This window comes from Eublepharis macularius, chromosome 6 (genome assembly GCF_028583425.1).
Source record: "Eublepharis macularius isolate TG4126 chromosome 6, MPM_Emac_v1.0, whole genome shotgun sequence".
Classification (NCBI taxonomy): Eukaryota; Metazoa; Chordata; class Lepidosauria; order Squamata; family Eublepharidae; genus Eublepharis; species Eublepharis macularius.
This window is the reverse complement of record NC_072795.1, coordinates 137,408,957-137,430,148: the sequence shown is the minus strand read 5'-3', so window position 1 is coordinate 137,430,148 and position 21,192 is coordinate 137,408,957.

The window sequence follows — 21,192 nt, the reverse complement described above, 5'->3', positions numbered from 1 at the left end:
GACCCAAGCAGTTCTGTTAATCTAACATTTCTCTATCATGCAAATATTAAAGAAATTCCTATTCAGAGTTACTCCATAACTCCTATACAAGGTCATACATAGAGACCTATTGCTTCCTCCCTTTTAGTATCATTTTTAATTATATTAATAATTTTAAGAAGTATTTTAAATTTTCTGATGTATTTTCTTATCACATATATAAGATCCCCGTGTTGCAGAGTGTTAAGCGGCAGTACTGCAGCCCAAGCTCTGCTCATGACCTGAGTTTGACCCTGGCGGAAGCTGGGTTCAGGTAGCTGGCTCAAGGTTGACTCAGCCTTCCATTCTTCTGAAGTCGGTAAAAAAAGTTCCCAGTTTCCTGGAGGTAAAGTGTAGATGACGGGGGAGGGCAATGGCAAACCACCCCGTAAAAAGTCAGCCAAGAAAACATCATGATGCGACAGCCCCCCATGGGTCAGTAATGACTCGGTGCTTGCACCTTTACCTTTACCTGTATATCTTATATACTGGAATTTGGTACTGTTATAACTTTTTGTTGGTGGTTCTTAATGGTCATTGACGGTCAACCAACCAACCAACCAACCAACCAACCAACCAACCAACCAATCCTATATGTAGAGTTAGCCCATTCAAATAAATCAGTATAGAATGGTGTAACTGAGTTCAGGAAGGATTGCCCTGTGAGAAACTTGATTAAGTCAATTGTTTTCAGTTTCTTCTTTGAAATAAAATTTGGATTTCACAAGCCTTCCTGGCAAATCCCAGAGCCTCAGGCTATATTTTTTTTCTAGTCGATTCCTTTCTTTTCTTTGGAGATGTTCTGTATAGATGACCAGAGTTGTTACCAAATTTAATCTCAGGCAAAATCAGTGGTGAAGTTGGTGGAGGACACTTGCAGGAAGTCAGAGGAAAGCTGAGAGATGTTGCCGTTTCTGACATTGGTTTGGGTCAGCGCAGGAACTGGATGAGGACTGGACGAGGATCACAGAGCTGCTCCGCTTTCCGCTCCCTCATCTAGCAGCCCATTCTGATCCCAGAAAAGTTTATTCTCAAAGTCAAGGGATGCACTGAAAGCAAGTTTGGTAGAGTGGTTAAGAGCGGCAGGACTCTAATCTGGAGAACCAGGTTTGATTCCTCACTCTTCTGCTTGAAGCCAGCAGGTCAGCCACAGCTCTTTCAGAGCTCTCTCAGCCCCACCCACCTCACAGGGTGATTGTTTTGGGGGTAATAATAGCACACTTTGTAAACCGCTCTGAGTAGGTGTTAAGTTGTCCTGAAGGGCAGTATATAAATTGAATGTTGTAATGATGATGGTGATGATACCACCCTATGGATTGGGAAGCTGCAATGGGGAAGAAGAAAGGGGGAAATGGCACCTTCTTCCTCTTCCACCCTCCTGAATTCTCCCAACACACATGGTGATTAATCTACCCTGGAAATAAGCTTTCCTGGGGTAAGTAATGGTTGGTGGGGGAAAGGGAAAGCTGGCAAGATCAACCACCGTCAGCACCTATCACAGAATCATAGAGTTGGAAGGGGCCATACAGACCATCTAGTCCAACCCCCTGCCCAGCCTGCCCAACCTTTTGCTGACCGATTGCAAGATGTATCCTGTTACTTTGGAAGATAAGTGGGTTGCTCTTCTAGAGCTGCAACTACATTGTGTTTAAAACATTTGTAGGGCCCTGCTTAAACTGAAACGTCCATAGGAATTTTAAGGGTCTTGGTAAGATTTTTGCTCATTTTTGTTGGGGAGGGGGTCCCATGCATTCTTCTCTAAAATACAATGCTGTTTTTTGGTCAACACCAAATGCTTGCGTTGCGCTTTCAGGAAAAAATAAATAAATGATCCAATTTTTTTCTTCTTTTCAGGAACCATTATTGGAAACCTAAGGTTGAGGAATGAAGGGAAATCTCCTTTTGACTAAAACTTGTGTTGTGTGTCAAAAGGGAAAAAAAATATTTTCCTCTCAACATCAGTTTTGTGAGATTGTTTATTTTTGCCACTGCTGCTAGCTTTTGTCATGCAAATACTAATCTTGTAGGGAAATGTCAGCCTATGCATCTTTTATACCAGCTTGATTTATTTCATGTAATAGAGGGTAACTTGTCATTGTGTTAAAAATTAAATGGATTTTTTAAAAGGCAATGCACAGGCTTGTACAATAATCTTAAAGGAACATACTCAGGGTGGGCAGCCCCTTTTTCCCACTTCTGAGTTCTCTTGTTTTTCTTCTTCTTCTTTCTCTTGAAGTAGTCAGACAGAAGAATGATTCGTGCTGTGGGATCCTGGCTTTTCTCCAGATACTTTGGCATGCATAGCAATTTGGATCGGGTTGAAAATCAGGAAAAAATGTATGGCTCTAGCTGTCAGTCAAAAAATATTTTGCACAGTTAAAAATGTAAACACTGCCTATGTAGGACCAACTTTATAAAGTTTAATTACTATATGAAAAGTATGTATACTATATGAAAAGTATGTATAACATATGAAAACTGTTTTGTATAGCCCATTTTCTTTTCTTTCTTTGGCTCCCTATGGTCTGCTTCTAACTTGAGCACTTGTGTGGTTATCATTTTAGGCACCAAACAGCCTCCCAACGTTAATGTATGATAAGCAAAACCAAAACTGATTTTTTTTTCCAGTTCAGATTTTCAAACCCAAATTTACTGATTTTTTTTTTTATGTGCACACCCCTAGATAACATTATTGAGCAGAGGATATGAGAATCCTAGAGTTGGATGGGAAAAGCAAATACATTGGCTTCTCAACTCAAAGTAGCCCTACCTCCTGACAAAGGGCAACACATTGGAAGTAGCCATTTTGGAGTCTCCTCCCATACAACTTTGGGGTTCCTGTATTACCCGATTGATATGGGGAACCATGCTGCAGTACCTTTCAAACTAGTAATGTCAGAAGGGTCCTAAGAAGCACCCAAACATACTGACTAGTATATTTATTATTGTTGTATACAGGGCTTTTTTTCTGGGAAAAGAGGTGGTGGAACTCAGTGGGTTGCCCTCGGAGAAAATGGTCACATGGCTGGTGGCCCCGCCCCCTGATCTCCAGACAGAGGGGAGTTGAGATTGCCCTCCGCGCCGCTCAGCTGTGCGGAGGGCAATCTCAACTCCCCTCTGTCTGGAGATCAGGGGGCGGGGCCACCAGCCATGTGACCATTTTCGAGAGGTTCCGGAACTCCATTCCCCCACGTTCCAGCTGAAAAAAAGCCCTGGTTGTATATCCTAATTCTTCTGAGCAGCTCTGGTCAGTATACGCAGGTTATATCTTCTTTTTTTTTTTAAATAAACCTGTAAAGCAGGTTAAGCCAAGCAAAGGATATTGAGAAAAGTCTACCTATGCCTTCCTGGGTGATCAGGCTTAGGAGCTGAAATCTTCCCAGTCCACCTGCAACATTACACCTACTATACCACTCTGGCTATTGGAAGTCTGGTTATCAACTTTAACAATAATGCCTATACTGAGTTGGAGGTGGAATGATAGAGACAGGGTTGTCCTGTGTTGTGCACATGCATTAATGCACTGTGTTTCCCTTTGATGTGCACATATGCACCCCTCTCCAAATTAAGCAAAAGCTGTTTGAGTGGAGACAGCAAAAGAAAAGAGTACATTTGGGATGCCTGTGCCGGTAACCACCTTCAGCTCAGTTTAACGCTGTTTGTCTCCAGCCTTGATACCAGAATCTGTCAGGGCTGCTGTCATTTTGTACCATTCCCAGCTACATGAATAAGAAGTGACTAATGAATGCATGAGAGATCTTAATATAACAACTCGTGTCTTAGCTGTGACTGCCGAATGGGCCCTTAGGGAGACTGACTGTTGCTTCATTTGGTCAGTAACCAACTAATTCTCACTGGAGATGCTTCGAAGACTGTCTTAACATAAATGTTCTCCCTAGATTTTGGTGCTACAAATTACATTACCCTTTTTTTCTAAAGTAGAATGGAGGTTTTAGAAAGACTTTGATGTTTAATTTTTTTAACTGAATTTTGTACAAAGCATGGGCCACGCACAGTTTGTGGCATCTTTTAGGCCCTGAAGTTTATTCCTATCTGTTTCCTCCCCTCTACATTACCAATGTGTGCTGATAAAATTCTGCAAAAAAAAAAAAAAAAAAGGTACCTTGATGTGAACGTAGAATCAGTTGTACCAAGATTCTCTTTGTGGGCTTTCTTCCAGTGCACCAGTGCGTATGTGCACATCTGCAAAACACATCAGTTTGGTGTAGTGGTGAAGAGCAGCAGGACTCTAGTCTGGAGAGCCAGGTTTGATTGCCAGCTGGATGACCTTGGGTCAATCACGGCTCTCTCAGCCCCGCCCGCCTCACAGGGTGATTGTTATGGGGATAATAACAACGCACTTGGTAAACCACTCTAAGTGGACATTAAGTTGTATTGAAGGGTGGTATTTAAATTGAAAGTTGTTGTTGTTACACACAAAAAATCTTGATGATCTCGTCAAGATTTTTATTTTCAGTGTTTATCAATGCACGCACAGACTTTTGTAAGACAGATGAAAATAAATTGAAGGAACAGAATCCAGCAAGGAATTCTGTGTTCCAAGTCTGGTATTCATTTAAGAAATGGGGTCTCCTGCTCCCTCAAATGATTCCACCCTTTCCCCCTTACCATCCCTTCTGTCTCCCAAAACACCTGCTTAATGCCTCCTTGTTCTATCCCTCCTTAGAACCTTTTCCGTTGGACATTTGGCACAACTTCTTAGCCTACGTTAGGGTTGCCAGCTCTGGATTAAGAGATTTTTGGCGATTTGGGGGGCAGAACATGAAGAGGTTGGAATTTGGGGAGGGAAGGGAACTCAGCAAAGAAGTGATGCCATAGAGCCCACCCTCCAAAACTGCCATTTCCTCTAGGGGAGCTGATCTCTGTAGCCTGGAGATCAGTTGGAATTCTGGGAGAACTCCAGGCCGCACCTGGAAGCCAGTTGACTCTCGTTCACACCAAGCGTGAACTCGCATGATGGCTCAAGCGGAACGTTTCAGCACCTACCACTGACCGATGGTGAAGAAGGTGGAGGTGAGATGACCTTACTGCAGGGCATCATCCCCAGGGCCACTGCTGCAGCAACACATGTGTAGGCGTGTACTGAGTGGCTAGGTTCATGTGAGGACTCTAAATTGTAAGCTCCTCACGGCAGCCATCTTGTACTTTGCAAAGCACTATGTTTTAGGAATGAATGAATAATACTAATAACGATAACAACAACTATCCTGGAATGTGAATGGAATGCAGGGCAAAGCAGACCCTCAGAACCCTAATGAAATGGAAGAAATCAGCTAATCAGTTCTCACGATGACAGTTTTTTCTACCAGTTTCCTCCGCTATAAGGCAATTTTTAGTCTCCTCAATGCATTGCCCTCCTTTACTCACACAATCATTGCTGAACCACCATTATGATATTGTGTAGATTTAAACATAAGCTGGGCTAATTGTGTGGGTCTTCCCAGTCCTGTTCTTGGCACCATCCTGGTGGGGTAATGATAACATGGAAGAAATCTATGCAATTGGCCCTGCCTATAAGCCTTGTTTACAAATTGCATGGAACACACATACAATCCATGTACACCGCAGACTTTATTTTATTTAGTACATGTGATGAATAATTTTCCTGTCACATAGGATGCAAACTCCACATTTATCCAGGCACTGATCCTTGGTTTCAATTGCAAAGTGAATGTGTATTGGCTGTTTCTTACAAACGGATGTCACATGGATATGCAGGATGTGTGTTCACTGTAACCCGAACAGGGATAATATGCTTTATTAACATGCACTACCCTAGATAGCATAGTTCAGGGCTTTTTTTCAGTGGGAACACAGTGGAACAGAGTTCCAGAACCTCTTGAAAATGGTCACATGGTCGGTGGCCCCTCCCCCTGATCTCCAGACAGAGAGGAGTTTAGATTGCAATCTCAACTCCCCTCTGTCTGGAGATCAGGGGGCGGGGCCACCAGCCATGTGACCATTTTCTCCGAGGGCAACCCACTGAGTTCCACCACCTCTTTTCCCAGAAAAAAAGCCCTGGCATAGATCATATGGAAAACTGCAGGGAAGGCACTTCCATGTCATTGGAATTGTGAAGAGAATCTGAGTGCAGTCTCTTGTGGCATAAGGTTGCTGTGAGCCAACCAACACACACACCCATCCCTGAAAAACAGGTGAAAAGCTTACAGAAGACCTACTTTCCTTGATTATCTGCATGGGAAATTTATCTTGCACCTGCAAATATTGCAGAAAAAGATATCACTATGTTGTATTTTGCTTTGTATCATCCAGATCAACCCTCTCCAAGATGAAGCCGCATTCTCCCCTCCTCCCCATGACTGCTGTACACATTAGAGAACTGCCGCAGCTTCAGAGGCCTTGAACTGCAAATAAGGCTTCTAATTCTGCCAGATCAAAGGCTGCCTATGTAATGAAAAAGCAAACAGAGTAATTTTACTGGCTGCCAGTCTTCTTAGATTATTTGATGCATTGAAGCCCTTGCATTTCTCTGTTTAGAATGACATGGCAGCTTGTGGTTATATAGTAAATTTACTGTTTGAATAGGATGAGCATAAAGGGGGGGTGGGGGGGCCAGCAGTGGAGTTCCAGATTCCAATATAGTCTTGCACACTCCATTGATCTTGAGCATCTCTGAAGTAAAGCACTGTAGTTAAGGTTTTGCTGGGCAGGAATAGCTACAATCCACCAGAAGAACAGGAAGGGAATTATCACAAGAAGATTCAACTATTCTCTATTCATTATTTCAATTTTGTCCTTGATGCCAGAACATATTTTGGTGCTTCCAGAAAGGAAGGAAGGGAAGGAGGGAGGGCAGATTAAGTCCAGCATCCAATTGTTAGTGTTGTGACTTAAAAGATGCATCTCTTAAGCATATGCTTTGGACACATCTAGTTATGCACTCCTTTTGGGAGGAAGCCATTATGCATATTAATTTTGTATTAGCATAGTCATTTAATTTTTAGGATGTTTATGTAATTTTAAACTATTTGCCTGCCTCATGGAACCTAAACAATGGTCAATGAAAATGCATCCTCCGTGCCTTGAAGTCAGTCAAAGATGTATACCACAGAATTAGAAATATAAAAGCCAGGGCTTTTTTTCTGGGGAAAGAGGTGGTGGAACTCAGTGGGTTGCCCTCGGGGAAAATCATCACATGGCTGGTGGCCCCGCCCCCTGATCTCCAGACAGAGGGGAGTTTAGATGGCCAGCGGCGCGGAGGGCGATCTCAACTCCCCTCTGTCTGGAGATCAGGGGGCGGGGCCACCAGCCATGTGACCATTTTCAAGAGGTTCCAGAACTCCATTCCCCTGCGTTCCCCCTGGAAAAAAAGCCCTGATAAAAGCCCATTTCTCATAAATCATTGGCCTAAGAACCTTATAAACTTCAAATGTATCACATGTAAACAACAACTGCATATGGATTTCCTTTTAGATATTTGGAGACCTTTTATAGAAGCCTATGTGTAGATTTGCCAACATTATTAAAAATTGTTTTTGCTTTTTGTTTCTTTTTTGCACAAGTAAATAAAAATAAAATGATTCCAGGAGTGTCTTTATTTAGCTGCTACATTTTAATCCAGCAAGGAACAGGGTTGCACCTAAGGGCTTTCCAGGTGTTGCCAGATTCCAATTCATGGATTGTTGGATTCTGCCTAACGCAACCTCACATCTTTCAGGCTCCCTCCTAGCTCTGTTCTCAAGTCCACCCCAGGCTCAGCTGCAGCACTGTTCAGGAGACAGTGACATGGAACTGGGCAAGAACAATACAACTGAAAGTCATGTGACCCATTAGAGATCAAACAGAATTCAAGCGAATGGCATTCCCCCGCGTGTAAACCTCCATTATCAATCAAGGCATAGTCATTGCCATGGTAACAGAGAAGTAACATTCCTTCCATTGCCTTGTACATATTGCTGGGGAAAGATGACTGAAAATCAGAGAATCCAGGGACAACTACTCAGAGGAAAGAGCAAGAGTCCGGTAGCACCTATAAGACTAACAACATTTGTAGTAGGATATGAGCTTTCATAAGTCGCAGGTCACTTCTTCAGATGCTTAGAAGAGACTGAAAAATTCACCTACTTGAAACAGTAGAGAGAAATCAACATGAGGTTTGGAGATTCCTGTCACCAATTGCAAATGCCGCTTTGCCACCCTAGTTGGAATGAAGAGACAGACACCAAGTTTGGATATAAGAGCCACTTTATTAACTTCATATAACTAGAACAAGCCAGAACAGCGGGAAGGGCCTAAAGCGGTACAGGTCAAGCCACAGGATCCACCCTGGACCGCCGCCTTGACCTACCTGGGTGACCCCCAAAGGTGCAACCTATCCATGGATGGTGCGGACCCGGCTGGCCAGGCAATTTGGTCGCCCCCTCTCAAGCTCCTGAACACCTCAGCCGTACAGCAATGAGGGAAGGACTTGCACGCGGGGGTTCCCGAAGGCAGCTTGCTCCTGCAGCTGGCAGCCGTCAAAGCAGTACCAGCCACTCCTGGCAGGCTCCTCTTCCCACCAATAGGGAAGCGCCAAGGGTGCTCACCGGCCCGCACCCTATCTCAAACTCAAACCTGCCAATGCCAGGGCCAAACCTCTGCTTAGGCCCCAGCGACCCCACTGGTAGCCTAAGGCTAACCAGAGCCCTTGCCACATATCCTCCATAAAAAAATTTATTGCCTGCTGAGGAAGATGTCTTTGCCCTTAGTGGCCAGGTGAACTCCCATTACCTCGGTAGAGGTTGGCAAATTCAGCCTAGTATGTGGAGGTGTGGCAAATAAAGGCCCATACCATCCCCGAAAGCTTTCTCTATGGCTCCGTTAGCCTTTCGTCTAGCCCTCTCAAGGGCTAACGAGTCCCAAGCTTTCCGCCGCACTGACATGGAAGCATTATGGACCAGTCATCAACACACCAGGCCACTACTTGCCTACGCATTGCAAGTCTGTGTGAGCCTGTAACAAAAGGGCCACGCCCTGCAGCCAAGGTCATGCCCAGCAAACGAAGGTCATTAACACACGGTGAATAACCAGAACTTGAGGCGGAGGACCGCACCTCCCTTCAACCATCAGGCCACTACTTGCCAAGGCGCTGCAAGCCTATGTGAGCCAGTAAGGAAAGGGCCACGCCCTGTGAGACAATGTCAACACCACGTGGCAAATGACCAGGATGTGAGGCGGAGGTCCGCACCTCCCCTCAACCATCAGGCCACTACTTGCCTGGGCACTGCAAGCCTGTGTGAGCCTATAAGGAAAGGGCCACGCTCTGTGAGACAAGGTCAACACCACGTGGCAAATGACCAGGATGTGAGGCGGAGGTCCGCACCTCCCCTCAAACCAACAGACCACTACTTGCCTGGGCACTGCAAGCCTGTGTGAAACTGTAAGGAAAGGGCCATGCCCTGTGAGCTAAGGTCATACCATCCAGGTGAATGACCTGAACACAAAATGGAGGCCACTCCTCCTCTACAGCTCATGAGGCCACCATTCTTATGTGTGCAAATCTGCCTGAGCCTATACTGGAATGGCCATGCCCCGTAGCCAAGGTCATCACAGCCCAAGTGAATGACCAGCATGTGAGGTGGAGGACTGCTCCTCCCCTTAAGCGCACTGGGCCACCTTGTGGGCCACCTTGTGGGGCCTATAATGGAAGGGCTGTGCCCTTGGGAAGCCCAGCTTATCACTCCCAGGTGAATGACCAGGAGTGAGGCAAAGGACCCCACATCCCAACAAACAGAAGTAGCAGCTCAGCCATCACTTCCCCTGTGGCTAATGCGGAGTCAACCAGACCCTTCCTTAAGGGCTTGGGTCATCACTGCACTAACGCTCAGGATCTAACTCCCATGCTCACCATTAATGTCATGTGACCCCGAAAACTGCCCGGGCTTACTTCAAACTTGGAGGTTTACTGGCGAACCAAAAGGCGCCTGAGCTGTCTGATGGCAGCCACTGGATGTGAGGCAAGCCCCTTAACTTTCCACTCACCCATAATAATAAGTTCGATCCCGGTGGAAGCCGGGTTCAGGCAGCAGGCCCAAGGCCGACTCAGCCCTCCATCCCTCCGAGGTTGGCAAAACGAGCACCCAGCCCCCCGGGGTCAAAATGCAGACAACTGCAGAAGGCAACGGCAAACCACCCCCCACAAAGTCTGCCAGGAAAACGATGTGATGCAACGTCCCCCCATGGGTCAGCGATGACTCGGTGCTTGCACAGGGGACCAACCTTACCTTTTTAAATAATAATAATTTTATATACCATCCTTCAGGATGACTTAACACCCAATCAGAGTGGTTTACAAAGCATGCTATTGTTATCCCCACACAACAAACACCCTGTGAGGAGGGTGGGGCTGAGAGAGCGCCCAAAAGCTGTGACTGACCCAAGATCACCCAGTTGGCTTCAAGTGGAGGAATGAGGAATCAAACCTGGTTCTCCAGATTAGAGTCACACGCTCTTACCCTCTACACCAAACTGGCTCACCAAAACTGTGGGAGAGATCTATCAGCTCAGGCAGAACTCCTACAGACCAGCTGGTACCCCAGCCTACTGGCCACTTGGTCATAGGTTCACCAGATGCTGGGGGTGATCCACCCAGTTGCCAAGAAACAATAGCCCTCCCTGGAGGCAAAGCTCAGAGGAAATCCGAGGGACAAGCTGCACCATTCCATCTGCAGGCAATACGGGGCACTGCCTTAAAACCTAAACGCCGGGACCAGTTTCCAGAACCCACCAGGACCCGTCTCAAAATCCTATGCCACTCGGATGAGAGAGGGTTAGGTATGGGCACCACTGCCTAATTGTATACATGAAGTGGGTTGAGGGGTTATCTAGTTCCCTCCCACACAATCCAACTGCCACGAGGACTGGGAAATTCCAATCATATATGATTTCTTGTTAGACTCCCATACCGACTGGCAAATGGGCCACCTCTCAGCCCACCAGTGCCTCTGAACTAAACCCAGAAGCCACTGGACCCCAAGGCAGCGGAAACTCCAAGGAAACTCCACTTCTAGGTGCCAACCCAGAACCCATTGGGCCCCAAGGCAGCATAGACTCCAAGGAAACTCCTCTTCTAGGTGCCAACACCTTGGAGACAAGGCTCAGTGCCCCGCCAGCTGCTGGAGCTCCTGTAAAGACTGGCCAGCAGCTGACTGGCCCAGATTCAGTAAACCTTCTTAAGTCTCATTTACTTGTCTCCCTCCTCAGGTCTACCTCATCCTTCTCCTTCCCCTTCCTGAAGAAGAAAGTTAACCCCCAACATGCTGCCCCCTTTATGGCTGTTCCTTTAGGATTGAGTCAAGTAACAACCCAATGGCTAAACTGCAAAACTCGAAGGCAAGATCCAAAACGATACAACTCAGGAGTCTGAACATGGGAGTCAGGAGACTGTTGCCTGACCCCCCCCCTAGAGCCCCCAAAGCCAAGCACTAGGGGCCAGTGGACTTACCTACCTTGTCAATCATCCGCTGTCACCTCAACCTGACTGGATTACAGCAGCCCAGGCCAGATGCGCTACCAGCCGTCCATTGTGCTAATCTAGTAGAAAGAGCAGATCACATCTTAGACTTCTGTGCCCTGCGTGACAGCATTGCAGATTTCAGCAGATGCCATAACACAGCATGTCATTAGGTGGCCTGAGTGACAAAACCTAAAAAACAGCTCTTTAGGCCCACCAAGGCTGCAAAATTGAGCAGGGGGAAAAGGAGGAGGGGTTTAACCAGTCACCACTCTGGGACTGTATATCCTTGCTACACCAGCAGAAATAAAGTGTGCAGCTAACCACTCTTCAGATGATTGCAAGCCCCCCCCCCCAGCCTCAGCCAGGCCTTCACTGCTGCTGCTGCTCTAAGTACGCTCTCCAAATAAAGGGACACAGTGAGGGAGGGCTGGATAGGCTGGAGGCCTACAGGGGCTGTGCCTAACCCTGCTTCAGTGACTGAGAGACACTGATAGCCCAGTATTTCCCTCCTCCCCTTGGCCACTTCATCATCCTCAAAGGAGGAGTCTGCAGGGCCGCTTGGCAGGAGGCCTATTTTCTGGCTGCTTGCCCTTAGCAGGGCTACTACCCTTTTGGGGTGGCATGATGGAAATGTACAGTAATGTAATGTACTGTAAAATAACTGCTTTTAAAGCTTCAAAGCCCAACAGGAACACAGCACCCCCACAATGGCAGCCCAAACACTGTGTAGCCTGTAGAGGCCTCTATAAAATGACCACCAGTGCAAGGAGGCTAAGCAGGCCGCCGTGAGACACACTCAAAATGGTCACTGCCAGCACAGGATAAGCTGCAAAAAGCCCACAAAAATGGCCACTGCTGACAGTAAGCAAAAGGCAAATCAGGCCACACAAAGCCCACAAACAAAATGACCACCCCTGGTGCTATGCATATTAGAGATGCCTTCACAACATGGCCACCATTCCCAGGAAGCTAAGCAGAGGTGCCTCTCTCAAAATGGCCACCCTACCACATGATAAGCTGCAAAAGCCCCACTAAAATGGCTGCTACGGCCGGTAAGCAGGAGGCAAATCAGGCCACACAAATGCCACACTCAAAATGGCCACCTCCCAGAGTTCTGCATATTGTAGATGCCTTCACAACATGGCCGCCACTGCCAGGAAACTAAGCAGGCCACCGGGTGCCACTCTCAAAATGGCTGCACCAAGCCCTCCCACAAAATGGTCCCTGCTGCCTGAAGTCCTTCCTTAGGCCAAACTATTGCTGCTAGCATTACTCCCTTCCAAGTAAGTGTAAACTGCAGGGGAGGGAAAAAACCTAGACGGGGGGAAGGGGGGCTACCAGCATCCACTCTGATAGGCCAGTAGCAAAAAAGTACGAATTAATCCACACTTCAGATGGCTGCATCTCACCCCTGTGGCCTACAGCAAAGCCTATTGCTGATACTAGAAGTCCTCTCTCCCAACAAAGGAAAATGGGCGCGGGGGTGGGGGGGCCTCAGTAGGCCAGAGGCCTGCAAGGACTGGGTATGATCCTGCTTCAGCCCTCCTGACTGGTGGAAAACAGGCCCCAAATGTAAGTAAGAAAAAGCCTCTGCCAAACCCCTGAGCCTGGCGCTGGGCCCTGGCTCTCCTCCTGGAGTCTGAAGGGAGCCAGCAGGGGGATAGCACAGCTTCTCCAAGACAGCTGGCACTGCATAACCACTGCATAACCTCAGAGGAGCTTGGCTGAGAGAGCTTGCGAGGTGCGCTGCTCAGGCCGAGTGACTCTTCCCAACTGTGGCTGGGCAGGGCGGAGCAGCCTCCCAAAGCCCTTGTCTCCACCCTCCCAGCCAAACCCTGGATTGAAAGGAAGGGGGGTGCTGCCTCCCTCCTTCCAGAATGGCAACTAATGCCCCCCAGCTTTAGCAGCGTAGCTGCATGCGTGGAAGGGGCCATATTCTCCAGTTCGTCTTCTCCAACAAAGCTATACCAGCCTCAAACTTGCATCTCAAATTAGCCATGGGCTGCATGAGGGTGAATTAACTGAAGAGTGCTGGTGGTGAATAGCACAGTGATCCAATTGGAAGGGGAAATGCCCATCTTTGATACTGTTGCACAAAAAAGTGCTCTTTCCCTTTGCCCCTTCCAATCTTCTGAGCAAAAGAGAGATGAGACAGACAAGGGCTGTTGTAACAGAGTATATTTGCAAATATAGGGTACCAGCTTACAAAATGAGCTTAGAATGTACCACAGAACAAAGGAGCACATGCTTCTTTTAAGGGCTTGTGACATCATTTTGGAGAAACGAAAGTCACATTCAGAATAAGGCACCTGATCACTTTTATACCTTTACATTGGACTATTGTCCACCGTTCAGTCTCGCGACAACATCATGTACCATCCTTTCTTGGTCTCCATAGCAGCACCTTCCTTCATTCCACAACTGGTTACTTTTCTACACAAACTCTCTTCTCCAAAAGGGGGAAGGGGGTGGAACTTATAATTCTCCCTTTGTTTCTAGCTTTGCCCTGTTCATATACTGGCAGGACTGTCCAGTTATCTATCTTCAAGGATAGACATTCTTTCTTTCCATGTACAGCTAGGGAGAAGAAGGGGGGGTGGCTAAAGACAGAGACCAGTTACTTTAAAACATAAAGAATCCATCTTATGCATCTTGCTAGCTTACTATTATTGCTATATGATTAATCCATAGTCTTTACTAATATTTGCTAATCCCACAATACCCTCTCTTTGAAAGATCAGGTTCTTGGCCTGGGACAATCCTGGATCTTCTGTTACTCTTCCATGCACCTTTTTCCAGCTTTGGCAGATTCACTAGACACATCTTGGGCTGGAAGGCTGTCATCCATACTTTAAGGGCCTGTAGATTAGACTGCTGCAAGGTGCTGTCCAAGGGGTTGCTTTTCAATATGATATGGAAACTTCATCTACAGCAGAATGTCTGGTGTAAGCAGGTAGCAACTTCCTATTTCTGAGCCCCTTCTAGAATACTGGAATTAGCCTTTAAAGCCACAGTCATCCCGTGTTCTTATCCCATGAGCTATGTAAATGAAGTTGTAGAAGCCATTATTTAGAAGGAGAACCCTAGATGTCTCGACAGTCCTATTCTTTCAGATGGTTTGGATTCAGAACTCAAAGGCCCTTTAATGGGAGTGGAATGCAGGGACTCTAATTGTCACAGTCCAGGCAAGACTACATGAGATCACCACAATATTCTTTAGGTGATCTCAGCCTACCAAATGCATGTGATGTCTTTTCTAAATGTGTCATGAGGGAACAAAAAAGTCCCTGTGGTGATTGAATTCTGCAGGTTAGACTTTAGTTAGAAAGAAAGGGGGGAGCTCTCAGGCCATGTTCTTAAAGTGGCAACTGAAAGCGCCAACATCTTGGGTGGAATGGCTTTCATCTTTGCTGAAAAGGGCACAGTGTATATTTGGCACCAAGTTACACCCTTGGCTTGTTGGGGACAGGAAACAAACAGGGGAGGGGACGGAAAATAGAAAAGCCATTCGCTGATCAAATGATTCTGCGATGATAATGGAACAGAGTTCCTTTTTAAAGGCTGAGAAAAACAACTTAATGCCCTGACCTGGATAGTCCAGGTGAGCCTGATCTCATCAGATCTCAGAAGCTAAGCAGGGTCAACTTTGGTGAGTAATTGGATGGGAGACCTCCAACAAAAACCAAGGCTGCAGAGGCAGGCAATGGCACACCACCTCTGTTAGTCTCTTGCCATGGACCCTCCCCAGGGATCACCATAAGTTAATTATGACTTGAGGGTACTCTCTACCACACACATTAACATAAAAGAGATTATCTTCTTGATTTTCAGATTTCAGAAACATTGCATTCATGCTTTTGGAACAAGCCACCTGATATAAGACTGGAAAGAACATCAGCAAGTTAATGAGTTGGACCCCACTGGTGAAAAGGGGAGGAAGTGTCCCCCTCAATCACGGAAAAGGCTTTGCAGGGGATCCTGGAACCTTCCTCGACAAATGCTATGTGGAATGGATGGGAGACCTCCAAGGAAGACTGGGGTTGCAGAGGCAGGCAATGGTAAACCACCTCTCTTCATCTTTTGCCATGAAAACCCCACCAGGAGTCACCATAAGCCAACCATGACTTGAGAGCAGGATTTCATTTCAATGGGGTACTGTAATAAAAAGGGGAAATGACTGATTGAGCAAAACTGTTGATTGAATTCAACCCTGTTATTTTGCATGTGTGATTTTTTTCGTGCAACTGTGCCAAAAACGGATGCGACATTCCATTGCGTGTTTCTCCCCAGATCCCAATCTCTAGAATCAGATAATGCTTTACTCTGTGAGAACTGATACAAAACCAAAAGATACATGGAGATGTATAAAACTCACCACTGCGTCTCATGGTAATGTGGCCAAGAAGAGAATGTGCAATGGAGCGTCAGGCACACTTGAAAGGTAAGGCTACGCAGGCAGGAGCTCACTCATTTTCCGCTGGCTTTCATTAAGACACAATAGGCAGTCTGTAATTTGATTAGACTATTACAGAAGAGGCCCAACTTGCTCTCCTATCCCAAAAAAAACTAGATTTGGAAGTAGTTGTCTGTCCACCAACATCCAAGCCTTCAAAAAAATAGATGAGTGGATTTTATATATTTTTGTAGCAAAATGTCTAAAATGATAGATATTTTGCTAGGAAATATATAACACCACCCATCTATTTTTTCCCCTTGATATATCTTTTTCTAGACTTCTTTATTCTGTGTTATTTCAGACAATTTGAAGCAGCAATAAGGCCACAGCTGCCCTTTCTTTCCCACAGAAAGAGTCAGAAATCCCATAGAACTCATTCCCTTGCTATTTCAGCTGCACAAAGCTATTGGATTGGGCTATCGCTCTGTATTGATTATTGGCCTCTCTTCTGTGACAAGGTGAGAATTCTTAAAATCTGAGCCTTTGTTGGCGCTCACTAGTGGGGCGATGGCCTATTTAAGAGGCTCAGTCAAAATTACTAAGGAGCAAAGATGGAGGCGGTAGTGAGCCTAAATGTCCAATTTCTGGATGAAAATGAGACTTTTTAGGGGCCCAGCGTATGGTTTTCCAGGATGTGCATAGCCACAGAGTTCTCCCTGTCTACTGTCCCAGGTACTGGACCCCCACCCTCTTTTTCTTGATGTGATTCCCTACCAATTAAGGATCATGTTGTGAACACAGATAATATCCTGGCACTGCACAGCTAATCAGATATGATTCTTGGCCATTGTCCTAATGGCTGTGGCCAAATGACTAAGAATAAACAAGCTGTAGTTGAATCCAGACAAGATGGAGGTGATGTTGCCTGGAAATCCTCATGTCCTGGAGAGATTGCATTACCCATTTTAGACAGGGCCCCGTAGGTATCTGTAGATTCTGTTAGGAGCTTGGGGGTGCTTTTGCATCTGACCTTGTGGATGGAAAGACAGGGCAGCACTGTTGTTAAGACTGCCTTCTTTCATCTACATACATCAGGATTGAAAACATCACCTTTTTCGGGACACAGCGAATCTGGTTCATACTGATTCATACTACTGTAAACTTGAGACTAGATTACTGCAATCAACGTGCTTTATGTGGGTTGCCCTGGGAGACGGTTCCAAAATGACAACTGATCCAGAATGCAGCAACATGTATCCTGCTGGAAATCTGTCAGATTATTCATATTTCAGAGATATTAAATAAATTGCACTGGTTACTGCTTTGTTTCCCAGTCCAGTTCAAAACGCAGGTTTTGATTTTTATGGTGTCATATATTTGAAGGACCAGCTTTCCTCATGAGCCTAGATGAACCTTATATTCCCCCAGGGCTTTTTTTCAACGGGAACACGGTGGAATGGAGTTCCGGAACCTCTTGAAAATGGTCACATGGCTGGTGGCCCCGCCCCCTGATCTCCAGACAGAGGGGAGTTGAGATTGCCCTCCGCGCCGCTTGGTGTCGCGGAGGGCAATCTCAACTCCCCTCTGTCTGGAGATCAGGGGGTGGGGCCACCAACCATGTGACCATTTTCGCCGAGGGCAACCCACTGAGTTCCACCACCTCTTTTCTCAGAAAAAAGCCCTGTATTCCCCTCATGCTATCTTGGAAAAGTGAGGCCCTTGATGGGTCAGGCAAGAAAGACTAACATCTTTGTGAAACCACCCATTGATATGAGGGCTGGCTCCCTCTCTGTTGCAGTTTAGAAGACAGCGTACGCCAGGGCTGTTGAGAAGTGCTTTGGTTGAATTTCTTTTATATATTGCTTTGGATAAGTGCCTTCAAGGCTGGTATTGAGAGAGTTCAATCCAAGTTCAAGTGAAAAATCCCGAGTCTCCCATGCTGTGTCCCATACGCAGTCCTTTGTTTAGAAACTGGTAGAAACATGGTAGAAACGAGAGCATGGCTTATGTCAATTAAATATTGGCTACGAGTGCACTATAATGCTGGCCCTAGGAGCCTTTTACATTAAATGCTGTCAGAATTTACCATCTCCAACTGGACTGCCTCCATAGAGAAAAAAATAACTACAATGGGCTTATCTTTAGATTCATTATTTATGCTCCCTTTTCCAAATGCATTATCAATCAATTAAATGCAGAATTTTGGACACTGAATTGCAAAAGCTTGCCAGTTCTGCCCCAAAATCCTGCCCCAAAAAAGGTAGCCCTATTTTTAAGTCTGGTAATCAAGGATCGATTGAAAAATGTCTAACTGCTTTCACTCAAATCACCCTTGTTACCGTTATATTTGTTTACTGCCTGTATCGATAACCTGAGATATGTTAATAAAGGCTTTGTTGTTGTTGTTGTTGTTGTTGTTGTTGCTTGTCACTGGATTTTATGATGTTGGTTTTAATTCTTTGGATTATGTGTTAATTGCATTTTAGTGTCAGGTTCAGAATGCTGTATTGTACTGCTTTGCTTAACCGACTCCATTTTTAATCCTTTCAGTGTTTAAGTGCTTTCTCCACAGGTGCCAAGGTTCCCAGGCAGCTATCTCGCAGAAGAGGATTGTTTTGGCTACCGACGTTCCACCAAGAACCGGCCTTGGGAACTTTCGCTATCCTGACTTCAAAGGGGATGTTTTGAGAACTATGGGGGGAGGTTGGGTCTTCTGTGATCTGTTACTTTGTACCTCATGCTTTGCTCTTCATTGGTAACAATGCATATGTACCATCCTGAATATTGCATTCAGGCTAGTGGACTATAATGAACTATTTTTCCAGTAAAAGCAATGGACTGTTGTCTGATTGCAGAAGGTAGTCTGGAGTAAGGACATTATCTAGCCACAGTTCTGACATTTAGTTGTCTGATATTAGATTTTGTAGATGGAAACTGTTTTAAGCATATTTGGCAAATCATTTTGTGATGGAACTAATTTTGAGCACATTTGGAGAAGTAATATAGGTACAGAGTCTGACAGCATGACATCACTTTGGGGGAAGAAAGCCCTCCCTGGGTCCTCAGTCTGAAGGGGTTCAGGAGAGCGAATGCACCGGCCCACAGCCCAGGTAATGAGCAGGTGATGAGCAGGTTGATGAGGAGATGTATTCGCTCCCTCTCTCTCACCTCTGCCCAGTGGCCATCCAGGCTGAAAATCTAGGGCCCCACCTGAAGGACCAAGGCGAGAGCCCTAAAAGCAAGTTATAGCTTTGCATTGAAGTATGCATTATTCGGGGTGGAGTGGGGGGCTAAGGCACTACATGTTTTGTGCATCTCTTTTGCAACTAGTGAACTCTGTAGACCAGACAAGACCTACAAATCTTGTCAACTACCCCTGCCAGCTGTTGGGTTTTAGGAGTCCTGGTTGAAATGACCTCCCGGGGCCTCCTGATGCGTACACAGACAAAGAGACATCCTCTTCCATTTGGAGGAAAGAGGAAAGCTCAATTCCTTTAAGCCACATTGGACCAGCAGGGATTAAAGCAGGGCGTTTTTTCAGGGGGAACATGGGGGAACAGAGTTCCGGAACCTCTTGAAAATGGTCACATGGCCAGTGGTCCCGCCCCCTGATCTCCAGACAGAGGGAAGTTTAGATTGCCCTCCGTGCCGCGGGAGCTGCCTTCCAGAGCCAGGCTTGGACCTGGAGAGGTTCTCATGGGCTGAAGTTTCCCTTCTGGCATTTCGTTGCCCCTTCACCCAGCTCCAGTGCCTTTGCCCTGCTGCCGGCTCTGTCTTTTTAAATTATCCTTCCCGGCTAACATTGCATCCCTCAGCATGTGTTCATCACATCAGATGTCTCGTGCAGTGACCGGCTCTCTGTTTGCTACTGGTGAACTGATTCAGATCTAAACTGGTAGATGTTCAAGTTTCCCTAACTGGGTGTCCTACAATTGGCCTTGATTAGCTGTTGAGTATCATGTTTATGTGTTTCTTTTAGGGCTGACAGGGAGGAGGTTGTTTGTTTAATTTGTAGACTAATCAATGGAAGCCCTTTTTGGCAAGGGCCAGTTTGAATCTGGAATGCCCAATTTTAAATGAGGGCCTTGAGGAATCAGAGAGCTGGGGCTAGGTCTGTAACTTTGGCTTGCTTCTGCTGCGTCCTGATAGTGAAGAGTTAGCATAATGGCATAAACTGGATTCCCCACCCCCACACACACACTGTGTGAAAACCAGTTGATTGGCTGTGGCTGTGCAGAGGCTTAATATGTGTAAAATGCCTGAAAGACACCGGCTGTGATTGTCACAACCACCTCTGGAAATCTCATCTTACAAGTATCACATCCCTGCTAAGTGCATGATTATTTTTCACCTGCTTAAGAAACGCTTTAGGCAAAATGACCTTTCATGGGAAACAGAGCTTGCTAATGTCGTCAACACACACACATGCACACAGCCCTAAGTAGAGATGCTGAAACCTGTCCCCTTCTACCGACAACTCTTTCCACCTTCCCACACATGGGCATTTAATGCTTAGAATGCTTTTCTGCAAATAAGAGGAACTTTTTGCAAGGCTAAGAACAAAATGAGGGGCTCTAGGCTAATGCAGAAGTATTATTTTCTGCAATCTCTTTTAGATAAAATAGGTTATAGCCAGTATTTATTTTCTGAGAGCAGAGGGGCATTTCTGCTGCAGAGGAGGGAGCAGTCCCAAAGCAGCCCCACGATGTTCTAAGAGGCAGCATTTGGGGGTGACAGTATGCTGTATCGTGGTCAGGAGACAGGGAAGCTCTACTCTGTAAGCAGAGATCTGCTCATGGTAAGTTAAATGCAGGGTTTTTTTTATTAAAGCTTCTCAAATAAAAAAAATCCAGATGATGCTTTACCACAGAAGAATGATGAAATAATAAATCCCTCCTATTAATAATCTAACCAGATGAAAGCAGCCTTATACAGCTTCTGATTAAAGTGGCAGGATGAAACAGACTAAAAAGTCCAACATCCAAAGTACAATTTCCAGTCCATAGTGTGCATTCTCACACACACAATCATAGCAGTAAAATTACAAGGCAGGACAGCAATAAAAATCAGATCCATAATGAACCATCCATCAGCAATTCACAAGTACCTGGGGGAAAAGCCAGTAGGGTGCAAGGCCGTTGGGGTATAGCCGGTTGGATGTTGATGATGATGGTGGTCATGGTGTGCTTATATACTATCCTTCTGGACAGATAAGTGCCCCACTGAGACCAGTGAGCAAAGTCAGTGTTATCATTATCCCCAAAATATAGCTGGGGAGCTGGGGCGGAGAGAAGTGGTTGAC